Source organism: Mustela lutreola, chromosome 14 (genome assembly GCF_030435805.1).
Source record: "Mustela lutreola isolate mMusLut2 chromosome 14, mMusLut2.pri, whole genome shotgun sequence".
In the NCBI taxonomy this organism is placed as follows: Eukaryota; Metazoa; Chordata; class Mammalia; order Carnivora; family Mustelidae; genus Mustela; species Mustela lutreola.
In genome coordinates, this window is record NC_081303.1 from 30,063,937 (window position 1) to 30,089,147 (window position 25,211).

A 25,211-nucleotide genomic window follows, 5' to 3' on the forward strand; every position below is an offset into this window, starting at 1 on the left:
TTCACTCACAGTATGCAACCAGCCCTTTGTCCGTCCTTGTTCTATCTTCCTTACTCCACTGGAGAGACACTGTCAGAAATGAGAATCTAACTGAAGGAGTTACCCTGAAACAGAACATCCTAAGATCAAGGAGATGGACGTCTGAGACTAGAGCCTTATACGCGCCTTGTCCAGTTTACCACACAGTCCCAACAGCTTCCTTCATTGACATACTCAACACTGCCACGAATCCCTCCTAAGGCACACTTCCCTCACAATGTTTGCAGCATTTTTGACAAAGAAAGACAGTGTGGATGACCACTGGTCGTGAACATCCTATATGTGTTTGGGATGCCTAAGCGCCATAACCTGCACTTTATTCACATACCTAATCCGTCTATAGTCCATCCTTGTTCTATATTCATTCCTCAAAGGATAAGACACTGTTATGAATGAGTATCCACCTCAGTTAGTATCCCAGAACATATACCTTTCACTGAATCGCCTCTAAGGGCCCTGTATGCGATACTTCATCATTTCAAACCAGACAGGCCCCACAGCTTCCAACTTTCCACGGACTCAACCCTGGCGTGAGTACGTCCAATAGCATTGTTCCCTCAAACATTTGAAGTGCTTTGAGCAGAGGTAGACACTGAGGAACATCACAGGTGGTGAACTTCCAGTATGTGCCTTAGAGGCGTAAGTGTCATACCCTTACCTTCACTCTCAGTATGCAACCTTCCCTCTGTCCGTCCTTGTTCTTTCTTCTTTCCTCCATTAGAAAGAAACTATCAGAAATGAGAATCCACCTGATGGAGTTTCCCTGAAACAGAACTTCCTATGATCAAGGGGATGGACGTCTGAAACTAGAGCCTTATCCGCGCCTAGTCCAATTACCACACAGTCAGTTGCAACAGCTTCCTTCTTTGACAGACCAACACTGCCAAGAAGCCCACCTAAGGCAAACTTCCCTCACAATGTTTGGTACATTTTTGACACAGAAATACAGTGCGGATGACCACTAGTCGTGAACATCCTATATTTGTTTGGGATGCCTAAGTGCCATAGCCTGCAATTTACTCACAGTACCTAATGTACCCATTGGCCGTCCTTGATCTATCATCATTTCTCAAAGGAGAAGACAATGTATGAATGAGTATCCACCTCAGGCAGTATCCCTGAAAGACACGTTCCTATGAATCACCTGTAAGGGGCCTTAATGTGACAATTCGTGATTTCAACATACGCAGGTCCCACAGCTTCCCACTTTGCACAGACTCATCCCTGTTATGAGTACCTTCTATAGCACTGTTCGCTCAGACATTTGAAGTGCTTTGAGCAGAGGTAGACACGGTGGAACATGACAGGTGGTGAACTTCCAGTATGTGTCTTCGAGGCCTAAGTGTCTTACCCTTTCCTTCACTCACAGTATGCAACATTCCCTCTGTCCGTCTTTGTTCTATCTTCTTTCCTCCACTGGAAAGACACTGTCAGAAAGGAGAATCCAACTGAAGGAGTTTCCCTGAAACAAAACTTCCTAAGGTCAAGGGGATGGACGTCTGAGACTAGAGCCCTATATGCGCCTAGTCCACTTACCACACAGTCAGTCCCAACAGCTTCCTTTTTTGACAACTCAACACTGCCATGAATCCCACCTAAGGCACACTTCATTCAATATGTTTGATGCATTTTTGACACAGAAAGACAATGTGGATGATCACTGGTCATGAACATCCAATATGTGTTTGGGTTGCCTAAGTGCACCAGGCTGCACTTTACTCACAGTACCTAATGCGTCCATACTCCATCCGTGTTCTATCTTCATTCCTCAAAGGGGAAGACAGTGTTATGAATGAGTATCCACCTCAGGCAGTATCCCTGAACATATAACTTCCTAGGAATCACCTATAAGGGGCCTATATACGACACTTCATGATTTCAACACAGAGAGGTCCCACAGCTTCCAACTTTCCACAGACTCATCCCTGGCGTGAGTATGTCCAATAGAACTGTTCCCTCGGACATTTGAAGTGCTTTGAGCAGAGGTAGACACTTTGGAACTTCACAGGTGGTGAACTTCCCATATGTGTCTTAATGGCCTAAGTGTCTTACCCTTACCTTCACTCACAGTATGCAACCTTCCCTCTGTCCGTCCTTGTTCTATCTTCTTGCCTCCACTGGAAAGAAACTGTCAGAAATGAGAATCCGCCTGAAGGAGTTTCCCTGAAACAGAATTTCCTAAGGTCAAGGGGATGGACGTCTGAGACTACAGCCCTATATGCGGCTATTCCAGATACCACACAGTCAGTCCCAACAGCTTCCTTCTTTCACAGACTCAACACTGCCATGAATCCAACCTAAGGCACACTGCCCCCACAATGTTTGACGCGCTTTTGACACAGGAAAATGGTGTGGATGATCACTGTTCATGAACATACAATATGTGTTAGGGATGCCTAAGCTTCATAGACAGCACTTTTTTCACAGTACCTAATGTGCCCATAATCCGTCCTTGTTCTATCATCATTCCTCAAAGGGGAAGACACTGTTATTTATGAGTATTCACCTGAGGAAGTATCCCTGAACATATACATTCCTGAGAATCACCTGTAAGGGCCCTGTATGCGACACATCATGATTTCAACACAGACAGGTACCTCAGCTGCCCACGTTCCACAGACTCATTTCTGTCGCCAGTACATCCTATAGCACAGTTCCCTCGGACATTTGAAGTGTTCTGAGCAGAGGTAGACACTGTGGAACATTACAGGTGGTGAACATCCAGTATGCGTCTTAGAGGTCTAAGTGCCTTCCCCTGCCCTTCACTAACAGTATGCAAACAGCCCTTTCTCCATCCTTGTTCTATCTTCCTTACTCCACTGGAGAGACACTGTCAGAAATGAGTATCTAACTGAAGGAGTTACCCTGAAACAGAACTTCCTAAGATCAAGGGGATGGACGTCTGAGACTAGAGCCTTATACACGCCTAGTCCAGTTTACAACGCAGTCCCAACAGCTTCCTTTATTGACATACACAACGCTGCCATGAATCCCTCCTAAGGCACACTTCCCTCACAATGTTTGAAGCGTTTTTGACAAAGAAAGACAGTGTGGATGACCACTGGTCCTGAACATCCTATATGTGTTTGGGATGCCTAAGCGCCATAGGCTGCACTTTATTCACAGTACCTCATGCGTCTATACTCCGTCCTTGTTCTATCTTCATTCCTCAAAAGAGAAGACACTGTTATGAATCAGTAAGCACCCGAGGTAGTATCGCTGAACAAATACGTTCCTATGAATCACTGTATGGGGCCTGTATGCGACACTTCATGATTTCAACCCAGACAGGACCCACAGCTTCCAACTTTCCACAGACTCAACCCTGGTGTGAGTACATCCAAGAATATTGTTTCCTCAGACATTTGAAGTGCTTTGAGCAGAGGTAGACACTGTGCAACATCACAGGTGATGAACCACCAGTATGTGTCTTAGAGGGCCTAAGTGTCGTACCCTTACCTTCACTCACAGTATGCAACATTCCCTCTGTCCGTCCTTGTTCTATCACCTTGCCTCCACTGAAAAGATACTGTCAGAAATGAGAATCCAACTGAAGGAGTTTCCCTGAAACAGAACTTCCTTGGGTCAAGGGGATGGACGTCTGAGACTAGAGCCCTATATGTGCCTAGTCCAGTTACCACACAGTCAGTACCAATAGCTTCCTCCTTTGACAGACTCAACTCTGTTATGAATCCTACCTAATGCACACCTCCCTCACAATGTCTGATGCATTTTTCACACAGAAAGACAGTGCAGATGATCACTGGTCGTGAACATCCAATATGTGTTTGGGATGCCTTAGCTCCATACCCAGCACTTAATTCACAGTACCTAATGCGTCTATAGTCCGTCCTAGTTTTATCTTCATTCGTCAAAGGGGAAGACACTATTTTGAATGAGTATCCACCTGAGGTAGTATCCCGGAACATATATCTTCCTCTGCATCGGCTGTAAGGGCCCTGTATGCGACACTTCATGATTTCAACACAGACAGGTCCCACAGCTTCCCACGTTCCACAGACTCATCCCGTTTTAGTACCTTTTATAACACAGTTCCGTCGTGACATTTGAAGTCATTTGAGGTGAGGTAGACACTGTTGAACGTTACACGTGGTGAACATTCAGTATGCGTCTTAGAGGCCTAAGTGCCTTCCCCTACCCTTCACTCACAGGATGCAACCTTCCCTCTGTCCATCCATGTTCTTTCTTCTTTCCTCCATTGGAAAGAAACTGTCAGAAATGAGAATCCGCCTGATGGAGTTTCCCTGAAACAGAACTTCCTATGGTCAAGGGGATGGACGTCTGACAATAGAGCCCTATATGCGCCTATTCCAGTATACCACACAGTCAGTCCCAACAGCTTCCTTCTTTGACAGACTCAACACTGCCACAAATCCCTCCTAAGGCACGCTTCCCTCACAATGTTTGAAGCGTTTTGGACACAGAAAAACAGTGCAGATGATTACTGGTCGTGAACATCCAATATGTGTTTGGGATGCCTAAGTGCCATAGCCTGCACTTTACTCACAGTACCTAATGTACCCATAGGCCGTCCTTGTTCTATCTTCATTCCTCAAAGGGGAAGACACTGTTATGAATGAGTATCCTCCTCAGGCAGTATCCCTGAACATATACGTTCCTATGAATCACCAGTAAGGGGCCTGTATGTGACACTTCATGTTTTCAACACAGACAGGTCCCACAGCTTCCAACTTTCCACAGACTCATCCCTGACGTGAGTACATCCAATAGCACTGTTCCCTCAGACATTTGAAGTGCTTTGAGGAGAGGTAGACACGGTGGAACTTCACAGGTGGTGAACATCCAGTATGTGTCTTAAGGCCTACGTGTCTTACCCTTACCTTCACTCACAGTATGCAACCTTCCCTCTGTCCGTCCTTGTTCTTTCTTCTTTCCTCCATTAGAAAGAAACTGTCAGAAAAGAGAATCCGCCTGATGGAGTTTCCCTGAAACAGAACTTCCTATGGTCAAGGGGATGGACGTCTGAAACTAGAGCCTTATCTGCGCCTAGTCCAATTACCACACAGTCAGTTGCAACAGCTTCCTTCTTTGACAGACCAACACTGCCAAGAAGCCCACTTAAGGCAAACTTCCCTCACAATGTTTGGTACGTTTTTGACACAGAAAGACAGTGCGGAAGACCACTAGTCGTGAACATCCTATATGTGTTTGGGATGCCTAAGTGCCATAGCCTGCAATTTACTCACAACACCTAATGAACCCATTGGCCGTCCTTGTTCTATCATCATTTCTCAAAGGAGAAGACACTGTAATGAATGAGTATCCACCTCGGGCAGTATCCCTGAAAGACACGTTCCTATGAATCACCTGTAAGGGGCCTTAATGCGACAATTCATGATTTCAACACACACAGGTCCCAAAGCTTCCCATTTTCCACAGACTCATCCCTTCTATAGCACTGTTCACTCAGACATTTGAAGTGCTTTGAGCAGAGGTAGACACTGAGGAACATCACAGGTGGTGAACTTCCAGTATGTGTCTTAGAGGCCTAAGTGTCTTACCCTTACCTTCACTCACAATATGCAACCTTCCCTCTGTCCGTCCTTGTTCTTTCTTCTTTCCTCCATTAGAAAGAAACTGTCAGAAATGAGAATCCACCTGATGGAGTTTCCCTGAAACAGAACTTCCTATGGTCAAGGGGATGGACGTCTGACAATAGAGCCCTATATGCGCCTATTCCAGTATACCACACAGTCAGTTCCAACAGCTTCCTTCTTTGACAGACTCAACACTGCCACAAATCCCTCCTAAGGCATGCTTCCCTCACAATGTTTGAAGCGTTTTGGACACAGAAAAACAGTGCAGATGATTACTGGTCGTGAACATCCAATATGTGTTTGGGATGCCTAAGTGCCATAGCCTGCACTTTACTCACAGTACCTAATGTACCCATAGGCCGTCCTTGTTCTATCTTCATTCCTCAAAGGGGAAGACACTGTTATGAATGAGTATCCTCCTCAGGCAGTATCCCTGAACATATACGTTCCTATGAATCCCCAGTAAGGGGCCTGTATGTGACACTTCATGTTTTCAACACAGACAGGTCCCAAAGCTTCCCACTTTCCGCAGACTCATCCCTGTTATGAGTACCTTCTATAGCACTGTTTGCTCGAATATTTGAAGTGCTTTGAGCAGAGGTAGACATGGTGGAACATGACAGGTGGTGAACTTCCAGTATGTGTCTTAGAGGCCTAAGTGTCTTACCCTTACCTTCACTCACAGTATGCAACCTTCCCTCTGTCCATCTTTGTTCTATCTTCTTTCCTCCACTGGAAAAACACTGTCAGACAGGAGAATCCAATCCAGGGAAACAAAACTTCCTCAGGTCAAGGGGATGTACATCTGAGACGAGAGCCGTATATGCGCCTAGTCCAGTTACCACACAGTCAGTCCCAACAGCTTCCTTCTTTGACAGACTACACACTGCCATGAATCCCACTTAAGGCACACTTCCCTCACAATGTTTGATGTGTTCTTGACACAGAAAGACAGTGCGGATGATCACTGGTAGTGAACATCCAATATGTGTTCGGGATGCCAAGGTCCATACACAGTACTTTATTCACAGTACCTAATGTGCCCATAGGCCATCCTTGTTCTATCTTCACTCTCCAAAGGAGAAGACACTGTTATGAATGAGTATCCACCCGAAGTAGCATCCCTGAACCGATACGTTCCTATGAATCACCTGTAAGGGGCCTGTTGCGACACTTCATGATTTCAACACAGACAGGTCCCACAGCTTCCAACTGTCAGAAATGAGAATCTGCCTGAAGGCATAGACTAGACCCCTATATGCGCCTATTCCAGTTTACCACACAGTCAGTCCCAATAGCTTCCTTCTTTGACAGACTCAACACTGCCATGAATCCCACCTAAGGCACACTTCCCTCAATATATTTGATGCATTTTTGACACAGAAAGACAGTGCGGATTATCACTGGTCGTGAATATCCAATATGTGTTTGGGTTGCCTAAGTGCACTAGGCTGCACCTTACTCACAGTACCTAATGCGTCCATAGTCCGTCCTTGTTCTATCTTCATTCCTCAAAGGGGAAGACACTGTTATGAATGAGTATCCACCTCAGGCAGTATCCCTGAAAGATACGTTTTTATGAATCACCTGTAAGGGGCCTTAATGCAACAATTCATGATTTCAACACACACAGATCCCAAAGCTGCTGTGCCAATCCATGTTTTGGAGGCCCAACGGCTTTGGACTGCACTTACCCAGGTATCCAGCTTGTCCTCTGTCCGTCCCTGTTCTAACTTCTTTGCTGAACTGGGAAGAGTGCTATGAAAGGGTGTCCACCTGAAGAAGTTTAATGGAACACAGCAGTTCCGATGGTCAACGGTATATGACTCTTCATGTTTTCAGCACTGTAACATCCAACACCTTCCAGATTCCACGGTTGCATACTGCTGTGAGACATTTCAAAACATACTTCCCTTACTACTTTTGAAGCCTTTGTGACAGAGGTAGACAGGTTGCATTGACCACAGGTCATGCTCTGCCATTCCATGTTATGAAAGTCTAAGTCAATGGCCTGCACTTTACTCAAAGTATCCAACCTGCTCAGGGTCCAGCCTTGTTCTATCTTCTTTCCTCTACTGGGATTGCACTGCCATGATTGGGTGTCCCTCTGAAGTCCTTTCACTGAACGCAGAACTTCTAAGCTCCCTGGTATGGATGTTCGAGATTAGGGCCCTGGAAGGGACTCACATTGGTTTCAACTCGATCACCTCCAGGAGATTCAATGTTTCTACCAACTAAAACATTCACAAGTCTTTCCTAAACAACACTTCCCATACCACTTTGAAGCTTTTTCAACAGTGGTAGAACAATTGGGATGACCTGTAGTGCTCTGCCATTCCATGTTTAGGAGGCCCAGGTGCCTTGGCCGGTACTTACCCCAGAGTATCCAACTTGTCCTGAGTCCATCCCTGTTCTAACTTCTTTCCTAAACAGGGGACACTGCCATGAATGGGTGTCCATATGAAAGAGTTTCCTGTAACACAGAACTTCCAATGGTCACCGGTATGCCACTCTTCATGTTTTCAGCACAGTAACTTCCAACATCTTCCAGATCTCCTCAGTTGCAATACTGCTGTGAGACGTTTCAAAACAGACTACCCTTATCACGTTTGAAGCCTTTGTGACAGAGGTAGACAGGTTGCATTGACCACAGGTCGTGCTCTGCCATTTCATGTTATGGAAGTGTAAGGCCCATGGCCTGCACTTTTCTCAAAGTATCCAACCTGCTCAGACTGTCCTTGTTCTGTCATGTTTCCTCTACAGGAATACACTGAAACAAATGGGCATCCCTCTGAAGTCGTTTCACTGGTGTCCCTCTGAAGTCGTTTCACTGAATGCAGAACTTCTAATCTCCCTGGTATGGATGTTCGAGATTATGAACCTGGGAGCGACTCACCATGGTTTCAACACAGGCACCTCCAGCAGATTCAATGTTTCCACCGACTAAAACAGTTGCGATTCTTTCCTAAACCACACTTCCCATACCACCTTGAAGCTTTTTCGACAGAGGTAGAAAAATTGGGATGACCTGTTGTGCTCTGCCATTCCATGTTTAGGAGGCCCAAGGGCTTTGGCCTATACTTACTTCAGAGTATCCAACTTGTCCTGAATCCGTCCCTGTTCTAACTTCTTTCCTGAACTTGGAACACTGCTATGAAGGGGTGTCCACCTGAAGAAGTTTCCTGGAACACAGAACTTCCAATGGTCACCGTTATGCCACTTTCATGTTTCCTCAGTTGCAATACTGCTGTGAGACATTTCAAAACAGACTTCCCTTATCTCCTTTGAAGCCTTTGTGACAGAGGTAGACAGATTGTATTGACCACAGGTCGTGCTCTGCCAACCCATGTCATTGAAGTCTAAGGTCCATGGCCTGCACTTTCCTCAAAGTATCCAACCTGCGCTGAGTCGGTCCTTGTTCTATCTTCTTTCCTCTACTGGAAATGCACTGCCACCAATGGGTGTCCCTCTGAAGTCGTGTCCCTGAATGCAGAACTTAAGCTCCCTAGTATGGATGTTCGATATTAAGTCCCTGGAAGGGACTGACCATGGTTTCAACTCAAGCACCTCCCGCAGATGCGATGTTTCCACTGAATAATACAGTTGCGAGTCTTTCCTGAACAACACTTCCCATACCACCTTAAAACATTTTCGACAAGGGTAGAACAATTGGGATGATCTGTCATGCTTGCCATTCCATGTTTTGGAGGCCCAAGGGCCTTGGCCTACACTTACTTCTGAGTATCCAACTTGTCCTGAGTCCGTCCCTGTTCTAACTTCTTTCCTCAAATGAGAACACTGCTATGAATGGGTGTCCACCTGAAGATGTTTCATGGAATTCAGAATTTCCAATGGTCACCGGTATGCGACTCTTCATGTTTTCAGCACAGAAACTTCCAACACCTTCCAGATTTCCACAGTTGCAAAACTGCTGTGAGACCTTTAAAAACAGACTTCTCTTACCACCTTTGAAGCCTTTGTGACAGAGGTAGACAGGTTGCATTGATGACAGTTCGTATTCTGCATAACATGGAAGTCTAAGGCCCATGGCCGGCACTTTACACAGAGTATCCACATGCCCTGTGTACGTCCTTGTTCTATCTTCTTTCCTCTACTGGGAAGGCACTGCCATGAATGGGTGTCCCTGTGAAGTCTAGATTAGGGCCCTGGAAGCGACACAACATGGTTTCAACCCAGGCACCTCCAGCGGATTCCATGTTTCCACCGACTAAAACAGTTGTGAGTCTTTCCTAAACCACACTTCCCATATCACTTTCAAGTCTTCCACGTTTGAATCCTTTGTGGCAGTGGTAGAGAAGTTGCACTGACAACAGGTCACGCTCTGGCATTCCATATTATGGAAGTCTAAGGCCCATGGCCTGCACTTTACTGAAAATATCCAACCAGGTCAGTGTCTGTCTTGGTTCTATCTTCTTTCCTCTACTGAGAACACACTGCCTTGAAATGGGGTCCATCTGAAGTCATTTCACTGAATAGAGAACTTCTAAGAACCCTGGTATGGATGTTCGAGGTTAGGGCCCTGGAAGCGACTCACCATGGTTTCAACCCAGGCACCTCCAGCAGATTCCATGTTTCCACCGACTAAAACAGTTGCGAGTCTTTCCTAAACCTCACGTCCCATACCACTTTGAAGCCTTTCGACAGAGGTAGAAGAGTTTGGATGACCTGTGATCGTGCTCTGCCTTTCCATGTCTTGGATGCCCCAGGGCCTTGGCCTGCACTTACAGCAAAGTATCCAAATTGTTCTGGGTCTGTCCCTGTTCTACCTTCTTTACTGAACAGGGAACAGTGTCATGGAAAGGTGTGGACTGGGAAAAGTTTAATGGAATACTACACTTCCAATGGTCACCGGTATGCGACTCTTCAAGTTTTCAGCACAGTAACTTCCAACACCTTCCAGATATCCACGGTTGCAATACTGCTGTGAGACATTTCAAAACACACTTCCCTTACCACGTTTGAAGCCTTTGTGACAGTGGTAGACAGGTTGCATTGACCACAGGTCGTGCTCTGACATTCCATATTATGGTAGTCTAAGGCCCATGGCCTGCACTTTACTCAAAGTATCCAACATGCACAGAGCCCGTCCTTGTTCTATCTTCTTTCCTCTTCTGGGAATGCAATGCCACGAATGGGTGTCCCTCTGAAGTAGTTTCACTGAACGCAAAACTTCTAAGCTCTTTGTTATAGATGTTCGAGATTAGGGCCCTGGAAGCGACTCACCATGGTTTCAACTCAATCACCTCCAGAATATTCCATGTTTCCACCAACTAAAACAGTTGCGATTCTTTCCACCTGAAGAAGTTTAATGGAACACAGCACTTCTAATGGTCACCGGTACGCCGCTCTTCATGTTTTCAGCACAGTAACTTCCAACACCTTCCAGATTTCCTCAGTCACAATATTGCTTTGAGACGTTTCAAAAAAGACTTCCCTAACCACGTTTGAAGGCTTTGTGACAGAGGTAGACAGGTTGCATTGACCACAGGTCGTGCTCTGCCATTCCATGTTATGGAAGTGTAAGGCCCATGGCCTTCCCTTTACTCAAAGTAACCAACCAGCTTAGAGTCAGTCCTTGTTCTACTTCTTTCCTCTACTGTGAACGCACGGCTCGAATGTGTGTCCCTCTGAAGTAGTTTCACTGAACGCAGAACTTTTAAGCTCCCTGGTATAAATGCTCAAGATTATGGCACTTGAAGAGACTCACCATGGTTTCAACTCAAGCACCTCCAGCAGATTCGATGTTTCCACTGACTAACACAGTTGCGAGTCTTTCCAAACAACACTTCCCATACCACTTTGAGCTTTTTCAACAAAGGTAGAACAATTGTGATGACCTGTAGTGCTGGGCCATTCCATTTTTTGGAGGCCCAAGGGCCTTGGCTGGCACTTACCCCAGAGTATCCAACTTGTCCTGAGTCTGTCCCTGTTCTAACTTCTTTCCTGAAATGTGAACACTGCCATGAATGGGTATACACTTGAAGAAGTTTCATGGATCACAGAACTTCCAATGGTCACTGGTATACAACTCTTCATGTTTTTAGCACAGTCACTTCCAACACATTCCAGATTTCCATGGTCACAAAACTGCTGTGAGACCTTTCAAAAAACACTTCCTTTACTACGTTTGAAGCCTTTGAGACAGAGGTAGACAGGTTGCATTGACCATAGGACACGCTCTGCCATTCCATGTTATGGAAGTCTAAGGTCCTTTGCCTGCACTTTACTTAAAGTAGCCAACCTGCGCCGAGTCGGTCCTTGTTCTATCTTCTTTCCTCTACTGGGAATGCTCTGCCACATATGGGTGTCCCTCTGAAGTCATGTCACTGAACGCAGAACTTCTAAGCTCCCTGGTATGAATGCTCAAGATTAAGTCCCTGGAAGCGACTCACAATGGTTTTAAACGAGGCACCTCCAGCAGATTCAATGTTTCCACCGACTAAAACAGTTGCGAGTCTTTCCTAAACCTCACTTCCCATGCCACTTTGAAGCCTTTCGACAGAGGTAGAAGAGTTTGGATGACCTGTGTTCATGCTCTGCCTTTCCAAGTTTGGAAATCCAAGGGCCTTGGCCTGCAATTACCCCAAAGTATCCAACTTTTCGTGAGTCCGTCCCTATTCTAACGTCTTGCTTGAACTGGGAACACTGCCATGAATGGTGTCCACCTGAAGAAGTTTCATGGGACACAGCAATTCCAATGGTCACCGGTATGCCACTCTTCATGTTTTCAGCACAGGAACTTCCAACACCTCCCAGATTTCCACGGTCGCAATACTGCTGTGAGACTTTTCAAAACAGACTTCTCTTACCACCTTTGAATCCTTTGTGACAGTGGTAGGGAGGTTGCATTGACAACAGGTCACGTACTGCCATTCCATATTATGGAAGTCTAAGTCCCATGGCCTGCACTTTACTCAAAGTATCTTACCTACGCAAAATCCGTCCTTGTTCTATCTTCTTTCCTCTTTGGGGAACATACTGCCTCGAATGGGTGTCCCTCTGAAGTCGTTTCATGAACTTAGAACTTCTAATATCCCTGGAATGGATGTTCTAGATAGGGCCCTGGAAGCGACTCAACATGGTTTCCACCCAGGCACCTCCAGCAGATTCGATGTTTCCACTGAGTAAAATAGTCGCGAGTCTTTCCTAAACCACACTTCCCATACCACTTTGAAGCTTTTTCAACAGAGGCAGAACAAATGGGATGACCTGTTGTGTTCTGCCATTCCATGTTCTATAGGCCTGAGGGCCTTGACCTGCACTTACCCCAGAGTAACCAACTTGTCCTGAGTCTGTCCCTGTTCTAAATTCTTTCCTGAACTGGGAACTCTGCCATGAATGGGTGTCCACCTAAAGAAGTTTCCTGGAACACAGAACTTCCAATGGTCACTGGTATGCCACTCTTCATGTTTTCAGCACGGTAAGTTCCAACACCTTCCAGATTTCCTCAGTCGCAATACTGCTGTGAGTCTTTTCAAAACAGACTTCCCTTATCACGTTTGAAGCCTTTGTGACAGAGGTAGACAGGTTGCATTGACCACAGGTGTGCTCTGCCATTCCACGTTATGGAAGTCTAAGGCCCATGGCCTGCACTAAACCAAAGTATCCAACCTGCCCATAATCCGTCCTTGTTCTATCTCCTTTCCTCTTCTGGGAACGCACTGCCACGAATGGGTGTCCCTCTGAAGTCCTTTCACTGAACGCAGAACTTCTAAGCTCCCTGTTATGGATGTTCCAGATTAGGGCCCTGGAGGTGACTCACCATGGTTTCAATCCAGGAACCTCCAGAAGATTCCATGTTTCCACCAACTAAAACAGTTGCAATCTTTCCTAAGCCACACTTCCCATACCACTCTGAAGCCTTTCGACAGAGGTAGAAGAGTTTGGATGACCTGTGGTAATGCTCTGCCATTCCATGTCTTGGAGGCCCAAGGGCCTTGGCCTCCACTTACCCTAAAGCATCCAACTTGTCCTGAGTCCATCCCTGTTCAAACTTCTTTACTGAACTGGGAACAGTGCCATGAAAGGTTGTCCACCTAAAGAAGTTTCATGAAACACAGCACTTCCAATAGTCACCTATACGTGACTCTTCATGTCTTCAGCACAGTAATTTCCAACACCTTCCAGATTTTCACAGTCGCAATACTGCTGAGACCTTTCTAAATAAACTGCTCTTCTAAAAAAATAAAAATAAAAAAATAAATAAACTGCTCTTCTACCTTTGAATCCTTTGTGACAATGGTAGAGAGGTTGCATTGACCACAGGTCGCACTCTGCCATTCCATATTATGAAAGTGTAAGGCCCATGGCCTGCACTTTACTCAAAGTATCCAACCTGTTCAGAGTCCGTCCTTGTTCTATCTTCGTTCCTCTTCTGGGAATGCACTGCCTCGAATGGGTGTCCCTCTGGATTCGTTTCACTGAACGCAGAACTTCTAAGCTCCCTGGTATGGATGTTCAAGATTGGGGCCCAGGAAGCGACTCACCATGGTTTCAACCCAGGCCCCTCCTGCAAATTTGAGGTTTCCGATGACTGAAATAGTCGCGAGTCTTTCCTAAACAACACTTCCAGTACCTATTTCAAGCTTTTTCTACAGAGGTAGAACAATTGGGATTACCTGTTGTGCTCTGCCATTCCATGATTTGGAGGTCCAAAGGTCTTAGCCTGCACTTAGCCCAGAGTATCCAACTTGTCCTGAATCCATCCCTGTTCTAACTTTTTTCCTGAACTGGGAACACTGCCATGAATGGGTGTCCTCCTGAAGAGGTTTCCATGAACACAGAACTTCCAATGGTCACTGGTATGCCACTCTTCATGTTTTCAGCACAATAACATCCAACACCTTCCAGATTTCGACGATCGCAATACTGCTGAAGTCAAAACCAGACTTCTCTTACCACCTTTGAAGACTTTGTGACAGAGGTAGACAGTTGCATTGACCACAGGTCGTGCTCTACCATTCCATGTTATGAAAGTCTAAGGCCCATTGCCTGCACTTTACTCAAATTATCCCAACTGCTCACAGTCTGTCCTTGTTTTATCTTATTTCCTCTAATGGGAACACACAGTCACGAATGGGTGTCCCTCTGAAGTCGTTTCACTGAACACAGAACTTCTAAGCTCCCCGGTATGGATGATCGAGATTATGGCCCTGAAAGCGACTCACTCACTCATCATTCAACCCAGGCACCTACAGCAGATTCCATGTTTCCACCGACTAAATCAGTTGCAAGTCTTTCCTAAACCACACTTCCCATACCACTTTGAAGCTTTTTCGACAGAGGGAGAACAATTGGGATGACCTATTGTGCTCTGCCATTTCATGTTTAGGAGGCCCAATGGTCTTGGCCTGCGCTTACTCCAACGTATCCAACTTGTCCTGAGTCTGTCCCTGTTTTAACATCTTTCCTGGTTGGGAACACTGCCATGAATGGGTGTCCACCTAAAGAAGTTTCCTGGAACACAGAACTTCCAATGGTCACCGGCATGCCACTCTGCATGTTTTCTGCATAGTAACTTCCAACACCTTCCAGATTTCCTCAGTCACAATACTGCTGTGAGACGTTTCAAAACAGACTTTCCTTACCACATTTGAAGCCTTTGTGACAGAGGTACACAGGTTGCATTGACCACAGGTCGTGCTATGTCATTCCATGTTATGGAAGTCTAAGGCCTATGGCCTGCACTTTACTCCAAGTATCCAACCTGCTCAGAGTCCGTACTTGTTCTATCTTCTTTCCTCTACTGGAACGCACTGCCACGAATGGGTGTCCCTCTGAAATTGATTCACTGAACGCAGAACTTCTAAGCTCCCTGTTATGGATGTTCGAGATTAGGGCCCTGGCAGTGACTCACCATGGTTTCAACCCAGGCACCTCCAGAAGATTCGATGTTTCCACCAACTAAAACAGTTGCAATCTTTCCTAAACCACACTTCCCATACCACTCTGAAGCCTTTCGACAGAGGTAGAAGAGTTTGGATGACATGTGGTCATGCTCTGCCATTCCATGTCTTGGAGGCCCAAGGGCCTTGGCCTGCACTACCCAAAGTATCCAACTTATCCTGAGTCCATCCATGTTCTAAGTTCTTTACTGAACTGGGAACAGCACCATAAAAGGTTGTCCACCTGAAGAAGTTTCATGGAACACAGCACTTCCAATGGTCACTGGTATGCAACTCTTCATGTTTTCAGCACAGTAACTTCCAACATCTTCCAGATTTCCAGGGTAGCAATACTGCTGTGAGACCTTTCAAAGCAGACTTCTCTTACCACCTTTGAATCCTTTGTGACAGTGGTAGAGAGATTGCATTGACCACAGGTCGTGCTCTGCCATTCCATGTTATAGAACTCTAAAGCCCATGGCCTGCACTTTACTCAAAGTATCCAACCTGTGCCAAGTCACTCCTTGTTCTATCTTCTTTCCTGTACTGGAATGCACTGCCACGAATGGGTGTCCCTCTGAAGTCGTTTCACTGAACACAGAACTTCTAAGCTCCCTGGTATAGATGTTTGAGATTAGGGCCCTGGAAGCGACTCACCATGGTTTCAACCCAGGCTCCTACAGCAGATTCCATGTTTCCACTAACTAAAACAGTTGTGAGTGTTTCTTAAACCACACTTCCCATACCACTTTGAAGCCTTTTCGACAGAGGTAGAAGAGTTTGGATGACCTGTGGTAATGCTCTGCAATTCCATGTTTTGGAGGCCCAAAGGCCTTGGCCTGCACTTACCCCAGAGTATCTAACTTGTCCTGAGTCCGTCCCTGTTCTAACTTCTTTACTGAACTGGAAACAGTGCCTTGAAATGGTGTCCACCTGAAGAAGTTTCATGGACACAGAACTTCCAATGGTCACCGGTATGCAACTATTCATGTTTTCAGCACAGTAACTTCCAACACCTTCCATATTTCCACGGTCGCAATACTGCTATGAGACGATTCAAAACAGACTTCTCTTACCACGTTTGAAGCCTTTGTGACAGAGGTAGACAGATTACATTGACCACAAGTCGTGCTCTGCCATTTCATGTTACGTAAGTCTAAGGCCCATTGCCTGCACTTTACTCAAAGTATCCAACCTGCCCTCTGTACATCCTTGTTCTATCTACTTTCCTCTACTGGGAACGCACTGCTACGAATGGGTGTCCCTCTGAAGTCGTTTCAGTGAACACAGAACTTCTAAGCTCCCTGGTATGGATGTTCGAGATTAGGGCCCATTGTTTCAAAACCCAGGCACCTCCAGCAGATTCGATGTTTCCACCGACTGAAACAGTTGCGAGTCTTTCATAAACAACAATTCCCATACCACTTTGAAGAGCTTTCAGACAGAGTTAGAACAATTGGGATGACCTGTTGTGCTCTGCCATTCCATGTTTTGGAGGCCCAAACTTGGCCTGATCATTTCAGTAAGTGCATCATGCGGAGAGACTGATCCTATAGGCCTCTTAAAAGCACTTTGTGCCCCATGTCCACCGGTTTTGGGCCTCAGGGTCTCCCCAGGTCTTGGAGCTCTGCCCCAACCTACTAAATGGTGTCAGCAGAGCCCACCCTCTGAAAATCTTTCTGAAGAAGCTGCCTTACATGGGCAACATTTATCACCTTTGATACTGGTTGCCTGATGAACTCTGAATGCCCACCTGGCCGCCTACTGATAGACCAGTCCAGAATCCTTCAGCTTGCCCTTCAGGAAAATATGTGTATTTGTGTAGGTTAGGACTTGGAATTAAGCAGCTCCCATGAACACCCCAAGAGCACATTCCTGTGACACACTCTCTCCCATCACTTGCCCTTTTTGAGGCATCATACTTAGTCTGACCTGAATTACCTGCACGTGCCCATAGGTGCCTGGTTTGCTGGCCTCCAGCAGCTCCACATGGGGGCACTGCTGCTCCGCCACCACCTCAGCCTCAGCCCCAGCCCCTCCACTTTCCCTAGGGTCAAAATTAGGAATGGTCTCTGTCTGTCACAAGCAGTGAACTCCAAAAACGAGGAAGTCATCCTATCTCAAGCAGGGTAATTTGCTTTAAGGTAAGTCCTTATAGAGGTGTGGACAACCAGCTTTGATTTGGCTCTAAGCTCCCTTTTCATCCTTGGATTTGTTTAACTGGGAAAAGATGCCAGTTTACTGAGATGACCCTATAGAATGGAGAAGTTTTTAAAGATTTTAATAATTTATTTGAGAGAGAGAGAAGGAACAGGGAGGGAGGGGCAGAGAGAGAGGGAGAAGCAGAGCTGAGCGAGGAGCCTAACGTGGGGCTCCATCCCAGGACCCCAGGATCATGACCTGAGCTGGAAGCAGATGCTTAACCAACTGAGCCACCCAGGCGCCCCTAGAATGGAGAAATTGTTTGCCTCTCTTTTTGGCAACCCATAATAAAACTTGGGCATGTTTTCAAACCCTCCCACCCTCTTCACATCAGAGGAAGGTAGGATGATCTTCCAAGATGCTCTTGCTGAAGGTGGTACGACTCTTGAAGAAGCCCCTAATAATCCACTGAGAGCCCCTGCAACCTTAGCCATGCCAACAGCCGACTCTAGATGGAGCCCTTAAGACACCATAGAAACAAGCTTAAGCATTACAGACTCTATATTTAAAGGGCTAAAGGGGAGAATCCCAAATAAAAGAAGCAAAATAAAGTTCAGGAGATAAAACAAAAGCCTAATGAGGAGCTTTCAAAATGTTTGGAAATTGCTCTATAGAAAATACATAGACATGGACCCAGGGGCCCCCAGGATTTAAAAATGATAAAAAAAAAATGACCTTTATTTGTCAAAGTGCTCAAGATAGTCAAAAGAAATTGCAAAAAGTAGAGGAAGCTCTAGACATGTCTGTGTCTCATTTGGTTGAAAGAGCCTTTAAATTTTTCAAGGCAAAAACCAAGTTCAAGAAAGAAAAGGACAGAAGGTGAAACAGGTTGTTTTGGCCAAGGGCTACTCTGGACCCAGGACCACCTCGCTCTCTGCCACAGGGAAGAGTTCCATCTAAGGTCAGCTGTATGGACTCCAAGCCCCAAACCTTAGGGGACATGCCACAGTGGCACCCCACCAAATTGCCTACTGCAAGCAGGAAGGACATTAGAGAAAAGAATACCCCAGCCTAAACAAAGCCCCAGAAAAAGGCAAGCAGCCCGCCATTCACTAGATGCCAGCGATCACTGGAAGTAATCAGTTGTAAGGAAACCCATGAGCTCCCTTAGACCTTATAGACCCAGCCAAGATTTCCCCTATGGACTCCACATGACCAGTGGGAATCAAACTCCTGGACTTTTTTTTTTTTTTTTTTTTGCGGGGCGGGGGCGTTGGTGGAAGCAGAGGGAGAGAGAGAATCTTACACAGTCTCCACACCCAGCACAGAGCCCCATGCAGGGCTTGATCTCATAACCCTGAGATCACAGTCTAAGCCAAAATCACAAGTCAGATGCTTAACTGACTGAGCCACCCAGGTGCCCCAAACTCCTGGACTTTTTGTTTGATTCTGGGGCTAGCTATTTGGTACTCAACACTTCATTTTCCAAATTGTCTAGAGAGTGTTAGTGACTGGACTTTGGGGAAAAACCTTGAAAAAGTCATTTCTCCAACGCTTAGACTGTCAAATGGGAAAAATACATCTGAAACACAGGGTTTTTGTATTTGCCTCAAAGTCTTGTTCCACTGCTGGGGCAAGGTTTACTGACCGTATTAAATGTTAGAGTCACCCTTGCACCCAGACAAATGGTCATCAAAGTTTTTACCTGATCAGGCTTACTCCCTCCAAGCAGTACTGTTGCAACAGACTAGAGACTGGCCAAGATCCCAGTAGAGATTCTGTGAGATGTGTGGGCAGATGGGAGGATGCGATGGGCAAAAATGGTAGTCCTTACACATATTAAAGTCTGTTCCGAGTCAAAGGTTTTAGACTTAAAATAGTACCCTCTGAAGAAGCTTGCTAAGACAAGATATTGTCTTATTCACTGTGTTCCTTGAATGTGACCTCATATGCCCTTGCTTTGCTCCATTAAACACCCCAGCTTCGCCAGTGCAAAAGCCAGGCATATAAGAATACTGTTTTATCCAAGATTTAAGGGCAATTAATCAGATTGTAGAAGACATCCATCTGGGGGTGCCCAATCCTTACACCCTGCTCACAACTCTGTCCAGAGATTTTGGTTTGTTCACAGTTTTGGACCTTAAAAATGCCTTTTTTTTTTTTTTTGCAATTCTATAAGCCCTGATCCCCAAGATTTGTTCACTTTTGAATGGGAATACCCCAGTACCAGAGTCAAGGAACAATATTGCTGGACTGTTCTTCCTCCAGGGCTTCAAGAATTCTCCCACTATCTTTGGCAAAAGCCTGGCCAAGAATTTGAGAGACCTTCATTTGGAAGAAGGAGCTTTTCTTCAAGATGTAGACAACATTCTGATAGCCACTAAGACTAAAGAAACTTCAGATCAAAACACAATCTTAACTCTAAACTTCTTAGCCAAGCAAGGCTAGAGGGTCTCAAAAAAAAAAAAAAGAAAAAAAAAGGAAGGAAGGAAGGAAGAGAAAAGAAAAGGAAAAGAAAGGAAAAAAGAAAGAAAGAAAGAAAGAAAGAAAGAAGAAAAAAAAATTCCCAACCATTCATCAAATAGTTGGGTTTTCAACTGTCACTGGGGCAAAGGAGTCTACTCTCTGTTAGGAGGAAGTATGAGTGTGGATAGCAGGCCCACCACTAGAAGACAGTTACATGGATTCTTGGACATCTGCCATATCTGGATCTCCAGCTAATAACCAAACCCTTTGATGAGGCTCTCAAAGGAGGAGATAGTGAGTCCCTCAACTGGACTGGTGAATGCCATAACACTTCCCAAGTGATCAAAGAAAAGTTAATCACAGCTCTTGATCTGGGTCTTCTAAATATTAAAAAACCATTTGGTTTGTTTCTTCATGAGAGACAAGGAATTCATCTTGGAGGTTTTAACCCAGAATCTGGGCCACAACAGGCGACCAGTTGTCTCCTTTTCAAAACAACAGAAATACAGTGACTAAGGGATGGCCCATCTACTTGAGAGCTATGCTTGTCACCCATGATCTACTGCCAGAAAAAAGAGAAGTTCACACTGGGGCAGTCTCCCACAGTGTGCACACCCCACTATGTGCTTCCCCTCTGGGAACAGAAAAGGGGTTATTGGCTCACATCAAGAAGACTGGGCAAATATCAGGCCATCCTCCTAGACAACTCAAATGTTACATTAAAGGCAGTTTCAACTCCAAGTCATGGCACACTTCTTCCAACCAGTACAGAAGAACCCATACATGACCATATACAAATAACTGAACAAGGTTATTTCAGCTGCCCTCACCTGATGGGTTGCTATTAGAACAGCCAGACCTCAAGGTGGTCATTGATGAAAGCAGTTTCATATATCAAGGTCACCGTAGAGCTGGATATGCTGTAATGACTCACCAAGAGGTCCTAGAAGCAGATGACCTTCCACCATATACTGTTAGGGTCCGTGATCAAAGCAACAAGACTGATAGAAAGTGAAGGTCAAGCAAAGCTTTATTTTGTGCCAAGCATAAAGAATCAAACTGACCGGTCAGGGCTGTCTCTTACGAAAAGGGGACGACGATGATCCCGACAAGGTCACTCCCAAGAAGGCCACTCCAGACGAGGCTGCTCTGCAGATGAGGCCACTCCCCAGTCGGAGCCGCTCCCAAGAAGAGGCCACTCCGGACAAGGCCACTCCCAGGATGAGGCCGCTGCTCGATGAGGTTGCTCCCCAGACAGGGCCGCTCCCAAGAAGAGGCTACTCTGGACGAGGTCGCTTCCCGGGTGAGGCCGCTCCCAACGACGAAGAGGCAACGATGACAGCAATGATGACAAGGAGGATAACCCCGATGACACAGACTCTGCTCCCCATGACGCCACTCTGACAAGGCTGCTACCCAGAAGAGACCACCGCTGCAGACAAGGCCGCTCGTGGTTCGGGGTGGCGAGGCATTTTGCAGCGAGGCTGCTGGTGGCTAGGGGCTGTTGGCATCTCAGGGCCACTGGCGTCTTGGGACCACTGGCATCTTGGGGCTGCAGGCGTCAGGACTGCTGACAGCTGGACCACTGGTGTCTCAGGACCGCCGCAGGTGGGACCTCTGGAGGCGGTACCACAGGTGGCTGGAGGCTGCAGGCTGTGGCTCGGGGCCACCAGAGGCAGGACCGCCGGTGGCGGGACCACTGGCGGCGGTTATAACTCTTAAAAGAGCTGTTACAGCTCCTCCACTCCACCGACTCTTCTGCTCCTGCGACTCTTCCGCTCCTGCCAACTCTTTCACTCCCGCCAACTCTTCCACTCCTGTGGACTCTTCCTTCTGCTCCCGCCACAGCTCTCCTGCTCCCCTGACAGCCTCGCACACCAACCTTTATGGGGTTGGTTGAGCCCCGCCCCTCCACAGGTGGCCAATCGGATCTCAATTCACCCTAGTGGATATATGCCTGCCTCACCAATTGGACATCTCCACCTGGCCTGCCCCGCCCCTACATCCGGGGTCCACAAGCAAGTTCCTCTGGGAGGGGCAGGCCCTTACAATACTTAAGCACAGAAAGCAAAATGTAACAAGGACTTTTCATCAAGATAAGATGAAAAGAGTGACTCTTTTTACTGACTCCAACCAAATACACTTTTTCACTGGCACATGCTCCTAGGACCATCTGGAAAGAAAGAGGACTATTAACTACAGTGGTAAAGGAGATTACACATGCCAAAGAAATCCTAGACTTGTCAGAAGCTGTTATGGAACCAAAAGAAGTGGTCATTGTCCACTGTCCCAGTCATCATTTTGTTTGGCTGCCCAAGGAAACAATCGAATGGATCAAGCCACACAAAGTTGCCTAAATCATCAATGATGGCTTTAATTCTGCATACAAACTTGACAAAATGTTGCCCCAAATACTTCTCTGATGATTTAGAAAGAGCTAATGAATGGGAATTTTGTTGGGAGTCCTGATTGTTCTCAAGATGTTAATTACAAATATATCCCCAAAGAGGTGGATTATAATAATCAGGGAAAATTCCTCATCCCTTAGCATCTTACAGAAGATGTCAAAAGTCACATTTAGGGGCACCTGGGTGGCCCTGTCGGTTAAGTGTTGGTTAAGTGTCAGCTCAGGCCATAATCCCAGGGTCCTGGGATCAAGTCCTACATTGGGCTCCCTGCTTCAGCAGGGAGTCTCCTTCTCCCTCTCCCTTTCCACCTCCCCCCGACTCATGCTCTCTCATTCTCAAATAAATCAAGTCTTTAAAAAAAAAAAAAGCTACATTTTCCAGAACACCCATTACAGGAGAGATGCTACTCTCCAGTGAATTCAAAAATTCATCATAAGACCAAACACACACAGGACTATTCAAAAGGTAATTTAAAAATAGATGATATGTGCTAAAAACAACCCAAAGGTGGGACCACCCATAAAAGAGGTCTGATCTAGAGGCACTGGACCAGGAGAAGATTGGCAGATTGACTTCACTATGATGCCAAGAGCAACTGGAAACTTCAGGTATGTATTAGTGTTTCTAGACCGCTCTACTGGCTGGGGAGAGACCTTTCCTTGCTTATCTCAAAAAGCTTCTGAGGTTGTTAAAGCCCCCTGAGAGGAAATAGTTCCCAACTTTGAGCTACCCATGTCTATTCAAAGTGACAACAAGAGGAGTTTTGACAGCAAAATAATCCAAAAATATCAGGTGCCTTGAATATTCATTGGAAACTACAGGCATCTTGGCGACCACAGCCTACTGGAAAGACAGGAAAAAGTGAATCATACCCTTAAAAATACATTGGCTAAAATTTGCGAGGAAATGAATTTAACTTGAACTAAGATTTTGCTAATTGTCTTGCTCTAACTAAGGATGGCCCCTAGAAGCAGGCTCCAATTGAGCCCCTACTAAATGCTGTATGAGAAGTCCTTCCTATACTGTGAGCATGGTATGAGCTTACCAGAGGGAACTCATATTAAGTGACTGAACACCATATGTAGTCTTTGAAAGCTACTCAAACTACTATACATGACTTTGCTTCTAACAGGTTATTATATCCTACGATGTTCCTCTCTACCACTTGTTTCCTGGAAATTGGGTCATTAAAATCCTAAAATCCTAACAAATGAGCACCTAGATTAACTCCATCCCCACGAGGTGGGACCATATGAGGTCTTATTGGTAATTAACTCTTCTGTTAAGTTAAAAGGTGTCAAGCCATGGATCCATCACTCTTAAGTTGAGATGGTTCCCTGGGAATCATCAGACCCACCATGCCCCACCTGTCAGAATGCCACCAGGAATGGAAACCATGACATAGAAGAACATAACATCCCAGATCATCCCAATCTTGGCTTGTTTCATACCCAGACACTGATTTCTCCAAATGGACCACTGAGGCTTTGCTAGACCTCCAAGTGCTGTTTAGAAGACAGACCCCAATGGACCAAAAATATAAGTATATGAATAATATTCATGCTATCATTCTCATTGCTTTGATTTAATTACATTGGGTGCTCATATTTAAGTACAAACATATAGCTCTTTTTCTTCATCATATTTCCCTGATGATTCTGACTCCCTAAGCCTGGGAAGATAATTCCGTGATTAAGATTTCCCAGATCTGAGCTAATTCGGGAAATCTCTCTAGATGTTGATTGTCACTCAAAACCTTATTTGGAACATCATCATAGTGAACTCTTGCTAATCCCAGTGACCACATTTTCAATTGTTCCCAACTTTACCATTATGTATGACCAAAAAAGCCTATGCTAGATGCTGAGGAATAATGTAAAAGCAAAAAGAGTTAGAATCATAAAAATTAATTTCCTGATGGGCAAAAGAAACTCACTTGTTTTCTAAGATTTGGGTTACCTATACTGTGCATTTCATTACTTGGGTATGTAATAATCAAACATGCTTTCTGATGTTGCTCCAAAACAAAGAAAGAAAGAATATTTTGGTCATGCAAAATGCACATGTTAAGGTAAGTACCAGAAAGTATTTCCAACAAAGTACAAAGGTGTTCCATTCCTCAAGCCCATTTGCAGCGGGAAGTAGTCCGGGCAATTGTCATTCCGATCCCTCAAACCTTACGCGTGATCAAATGATGGGGGGCCTGAAACTGACATGCCTAGTTAATAAATGCTTAATTCTTTTATCTAGGAAAACTCAGGTCAATCAATTAGATTTATGAGGTTGTTTTGTAGAAGTTGACTGACCACCAATAAGCAAAGACTAGAGGAAACCAGGAAGAATTCTTGCAGTTGCACAGAAGGGATCAAGAATGCACAAACCTTACTTATTTGACCTTCCCTTGCTTTACAGCCTTGTCATCTTTTTGGCTGACATGACTTGATACTAGAAAAGTGGGATCCAAAGTGTCTGACCTCTGTCACTGGAACCACAGCATATTCAAGGGCTTACAAGAATGTACTGCACTCTATTATCCCCTCAGTGGCTTTGGGTCATGGTGGTGGTTCCTCTTGGTTCCAAATCTGCGTTAGTTGAACTTTAAGCCTTTCTTTGGGGGTCCTCTGCTGCTGGCTTCTGTTCTCACTCATTTCTGAGAGGGGAATTCTACCTGT